A 6,566-nucleotide genomic window follows, 5' to 3' on the forward strand; every position below is an offset into this window, starting at 1 on the left:
CAGTACACACAAATATATTTTGTAAATATGAACTTTTATTTTGGATGCGATTAAGTCACGAATAATCGTTTGACAGCATATTGATATGATGTGTATAGTTATAGTCAGAATTATTAGCCCCTCTTTGATTTTTTTTTTTTTTTTCACAAAATATGTTTAACAGCTCAAGGAAATTTTCACAGTTTGTTAATATTTTTTCTTATGAGTTTTATTTTGGCTGGAATAAAAGCAGTTTTACATTTTTTTAAAAGCCATTTTAAGGACAAAATTATTAGCCCCTCGAAGCTATTTTTTCAATAGTCTAGAACATCAGACCATCTTTATACAATAACTTGACTAATTACCCTAACCTGCCTAGTTAATTTAATTAGCCTAACTAAGCCTTTAAATGTCACTTTAAGCAGTATTGGAGTGGCTTGAAAAAAATCAAGTAAAATATTATTTACTGTCATCATGGCAAAGATAAAATAAATCACTTATTATGAGTTATTAAAAGTATTATGTTTAAAATTATTGTGTTGAAAAAAAACTTGTTAAACAAAAATTGGGGGGAAAACAGGGGGGCTAATAATTCTGAATTCAACTATATATATATATATATATATATATATATATATATATATATATATATATATATATATATATATATATATATATATATATATATATACATACATACAGAGAGAGAGAGAGACACTAGATCTTTCAGTTTTTCCCCCAACACTTTCATTTCCACCAAGGTAGATTATCTTGATTAATTCTGAATTAATAATCAGCAAAGACTGAAAATCGTGCCAAACAACACCAGTTTTTCCTTCCGATAACACCATTTTCATTTCAGTATTTAAGATAACATTTAAGATAACGCTAATATTTTCTCCTTAGATCTTTTTAATTACTTTTTTAATTTAACCAACAAAAACATAAGCTTATTGCTGTGTGTCATAAGCTTTATTGCTGTGTGTTTCCAATTAGAGCTAGTCATGAAACAGACATCATTTGTTATTATTAATCATCAGCTCAGCTTAAATATGACATCTCTTCAGACAGACACATCAGTCTACGCTTCAGTTTCCGGTTCAGTCAGGTTTTAAAGCTTTATTGTGGCCCTTTGCTGTGGTGTATTTAAAGACGCTGGTGAAGCTTTACAAGAATCTCTCAACCAAATATCAGTCTGCGTCTGATGGGGCTGGAATTTCACACGGCAGACTTTAAAGTGATGATTCACCAACAGAAGCTGCTCTTTACGCAGGTTTTTGAAGTGTGAGATACACCTCTGAGTCTCTCGTGTCCTTATATAGAAAGTAAAGAAAGCTGCTTTACCCAACTTAATAGACTTCATGAAAACAAGTTCATTGTTATGGCTACTGCTATGGAAAATACATTCAATAAAACAACTTGTATATGGTCAGGAAATGTGAAATGTTATGGATTTAAACACATGACTTTGGTTTGAAGAATGTGTCACAGGAAGTGTGATAAGACTGGCTAATTGTGTGAAAAATGTTAAAGGTTTCAGACATTTATTAGAGCAGAGGTTTAGTTAAGGTTGTGTTAAATTCGCATGTTTACACTTAAAATAATTTCTGCAGACTTCACACTTTTTTACATTGTTTAAAGAGGTTGCTAAAAAAAAAATGGAGTAAAAAACAATTAAATTTCATTTTTTTTTTAATGTTTGATGCAAAATGACTTTTTTATTCATAATGCTTTATTTTCTAGAACAGGAATTGCATCAGGCTATGGTCACATAGTATGGAAGCTTGTTTTAACTAAAAAAGTAGGAACAATTTGTCTTTTTTTAGCTTGTGGCTGTAACATTTTTTCTTCACAATTCTGAGTTTTTATTTCACACACAGTTCTGATTTTTCCTTATAATTTTTTATATTGAAGTTTTATATTAAATCTATATTGCCAGTAAAGTAATTTAAAGGTGCATGACATTTACATGACATTTATTGCCGTACTACTGAAAGCAGCAGCAGATAATTCACCTCAGATCTTGAAAATAAAACGTAAATAAAATAAAACGTTTGAAATTGAACTTTAGAACTGTGACTCAATGCAAACCAAACACATGTCATTAATCCAGAACATTTAATAATGTTCATTTAATAATGTTAAATAGCTTTAATATAATTAGATTGTAAAATTGACCATTTTGTGGAGTGCAGTGAGTGCACTATTTTGTGATTCTGAATGGCTGTATTTAAATTTCTGTTTTGTTTCGTCTGATGCAAACAGCCACTGCAAATCTCGTCATGTAGCATGATGTTGGGCTACAATGTAACCTGCTCATCCAATGTTTACATTAGGTATATTATATTATTTGTTAATTAAAAATCCCCTTATGTGTAACTCTGAATCTACGTCTCATTTTGGAGGCTGCTACTGTCCACTGGAGTTCACATTTTGGTCACGGACACACACTTTGAGAGCCTTTCTGAGTGAATGAATGAAATATGCTGTTTTCCACCAAGGCAACACAGGGTGCTGAAATATGATTGGCTAAAGTGGCATTGGGCGGGTTGAAAAAACTAAAACCAAGACAGATGTTCCAGCATGTAATGCACATTTTCAAAGCAGAATATTTGATTTTAGCATTATTTTTCCAATAAACAAGAATGTTCACTTAGCATGTTTCTTAAAAATCTTCAAACACATTAATATGCTTTAGAATAATCAAAAATGTACATACAGCACCTTTAAGCTTACATTTTAAAATTTTTACTACACTTAATAAAAAAGACATAATCAAAGTTATAATAAACCCAAGATGTAACCCAAATAAACAATGCTGCACTATAAAGTAAGTGTGTAGTAACTGTATTTACAACTCTTTGTTAATGAATGCTACAGCATAGTGTTGTATTAACTATTGTAAGCAGTCCTGTCCATTGTTATATACATTTTGGTCACACATATTTGATTGGTATTCTAAGGCTTATAGTAAATCTTTACCATCTGATGCAGAACCTGCCATTTTCAGATATTTACATCACATTTCTCATCACCCAGACAGACTCCAGCAGTCTTTGTCTTTGGGTATGATTGTGGCTAAAAGGCTTGTGCTGTGGCATTGGAAGTCATCCTCAATGCCTTTATCTTAAAGTTGGATTCAGGACATGATTTCGCTAACACAGATAGAAATCTAGAAATAGATTTCTGAGAACTCATTCCTTAAACAAAAATTTTCAGTGTCTGGGGTTTATTATTTCAATATCTGGGTGGACAAACTAGACACTCAACCTCTGTGGATTCTTCAGAGACTTAATTTATCTATTTTATTTATTTATTTATTTATTTCAAATTCTTTCTTTTATTTAGTTTCTGTTGTCACCCGCTAAACTGTGTTGTCATTGGGGTTTTGCTCATTTACTCATGTGCTTCTCTGTGGTTGTTCTTAAAAAATTCATTCATTTTATTTTCGGCTAAGTCCCTTTATGAATGAACCGCCAACTCACCCAGCATATGTTTTACACAGCAGATGCATCACTCGGAAACACACATATTCTCTACTATTCTCGCACATACACACTGGATAATTTTTAGCTTTCCCAATTCACCTATTCACCATGTCTTTGGACTTTGGGGGAAACCCACGCGAACACGGGGAGAACATGCAAACTCTACACAGAAATGCCAACTGACCCAGTTGATGCTTAAACCAGCGACTTGTTGCTGTGAGGCGAAAGATTTTAATTGAATCTTTCCTCTTGAAAGATTCAATTAAATGAAATGAATATAAATTTGTTCGATCTCATTGGTACATTTTTGTATAGGGTTTGCTGATCTGCCAGTGGAGAGTAGGGTAGCTGGGGTTTGGAGACACGTCTTCCTTTTAAATTTGTATGTTTTTATACAAATGAAATTGTATGAATTTGTAGGATTAAGCCACTTTTCTGACAGTATCTAAAACAGTTACACATGCTTTTGTGATCGAGCTGGAAATTTCTGATTGAAATTTGTTTCATACAACAATTTTTTTTTAGTGTAGGACGTTTCTTAGAGCTACATCTACAAAATGCACCTTATAAAACCAGCAATATATTCACATGTGCGAACTATAAACCATGTGTGCAAAAGAGAAGCTTAATTACTTGGAAAGCCCTGTTAGGGTCAACTGAAAACTTGTGTCTGGTCACACAAACCATGCTTGTTGATTCTCATATACTAGCACATTGTTGCCTTATGTCGCTACATTGCGAATCCAACTCAGAGGTCTCACCGGTTACCGTTCTGCTTTATTTCCATATATATTCGGTCAGTCAGTGAATTGGCGCTATTGTCTGTGCTTAGAGGTGAAAAGTTGATGTACATGGTTTATAATGTTGTAGGTCAGTGAACGGGGCTGAGTTTGTTGGGGCAGTGGGTTTTACACTCCTCTGGAGACTAGTTAACAGTCATCAACAGGTAAAGTGGTGACATCATCTGTACTGCAACAACAATAGTGTATGTGTTTGGCTTAAATGTTGCTAAATTGTATAATTCCTTAATGATCTAAATGTGTTTGAATGAATATTTATTTGTATTTTTAGACAAATATATTTATTAATTTTGGTACTTACACAGTTTACTTGATTTTTTTAACATAAATGTTTATAAAGGTTAATACTTGCACAGTTTATTACGGCTTTGCAGTTTATTAATTGATTCAGCACATTTATAAACATATTCATTTCAATAACCAATTTCTGATAAATGCTTTTACTCCCTCACTGACTCTTGCACTAGGTTGCACATTTGCACTATAGACACTTTCTTAATCACTCCATGTCTCTTGCAAATATTGTGCATTTCAAATTGCGCTTCACAGAGGGTTTAATTATCTCTCCTGCTCAATATCACGCACTACATTGTTAAGTCTCATATAAAAGTACTTATATAGCCTGTCTATGTGGAAATCTTAAAGTATCTTAAAGTATCTTAAAGTATATGTTATGCATATGTTTTTAAATAGCTCTTATGTCCAGTGTTGTGTTTGTATTTATGATTAATTCATGTAGTGCTTAATTTATTTCTCTGTATGTCCACACATGTAGCAGAATGACAATAAAGCTCAAAGCTCAAAGACTTGACTTAAAATAAAACAAATAAGAATTTTTCCACTGGAAAATATATAATCTGAAATACTGTAAACAATTTTTTTGCTCCATTAAATTATTAGAAAAAGTATATATATAAATATATTAACATTACCTTCGAATTATGAAAGGATCTATCTGAAATTTTTGTCAAAATTAACCTTATAGCCAGCGCCCCGAAGAGGACACACTGAGTAGCTGTTTTTCCACATGTCAATGTTTACATCGCTTTACCATGGTACTTACACATGAAAACAGAATCTTTGTAGTAAAAAGCAAGTCATTTTAAACACAGCCGTGGCTCATGATGAAAACTATAGCCTATAGGTGACCTATTATTTATAAGCGGAAGTTATGTTACATCTCCAAAGCTTGTAAAAACAAAAAACAGCATATTTTAAATTAACAAATATAATTCAATAATTCATTTAAAGCATATAATTTTATAAATATAATTCAATATTTCATATAAAGCATATAATTCAATAAATATTGCCATATTATTCATTCATTCATTCATTTTCTTGTCGGCTTAGTCCCTTTATTAATCCGGGGTCGCCACATCGGAATGAACCGCCAACTTATCTAGCAAGTTTTTACGCAGCGGATGCCCTTCCAGCCGCAACCCATCTCTGGGAAATATTGCCATATTAATTACATATAATTAACAGCTGTACTGGTTAAAATATTTAGCAAAACCTTGTATGCTTAATTTAAACAAGAAATATTCATCCCTAAACAATGAATAAATGATATTGAAAGCAAACATTTAATTTTTTCAAGCATCAACATATTTTTACAACACCAAATTCTTATTATTTTAATTAAATTAATGAGAAGACTGATTGTATTTCTTAAAAAGTAATGCTTCAATTAATGATCTGCCAGATCATTAATTCATGATTACCATTAATTCATCATTAAATCATGCAGAATATGACTTTTTAGAATTAGAAGTTTCTATTTGCATTTGCCTTTTTTTTTTTTAACCCAGTTTGCTAATTAAAGAGAATTTTGATAATACATTTAGGGTTTCTGTCATGTTAATGTATGAAAGAGAACTGTTACACACATAGGGCTCTATTTTGACGGTCCATGCGCAAAGTGCAAAGCACAGAGCGCAAACGCATTAAGGGCGTGTCAGAATCCACTTTTGCTAATTTAAGGAAAAATTACCGTTGCCCATGGTCTAAAAGGGTTGAGCTTATTTTCTTAATGAGTTATAGGTGCGTTTTGAGAATAAACCAATCAGAGTCTCATCTCCCATTCTCTTTAAGAGCCAGTTGCATCGCACCATAGCGCGTTTGCTAATTACATGACGGCTTTGTAAGTGGAAAAACGGAATGCTTCACTAGCAAGAAAATAGTTAAAGCATCTGCAGCGCGAGAATGAGAGAAGGCCTCTCATTATCTACTTTCACTTTCGCTCTGGTGGAAGGGGAAACCTTGTACGCACAGACATCAATTTGCCTATTAATATTAA

The sequence above is a fragment of the Danio rerio genome, chromosome 25 (genome assembly GCF_052040795.2).
Source record: "Danio rerio strain M-AB ecotype USA chromosome 25, GRCz13ab, whole genome shotgun sequence".
Lineage (NCBI taxonomy): Eukaryota > Metazoa > Chordata > Actinopteri > Cypriniformes > Danionidae > Danio > Danio rerio.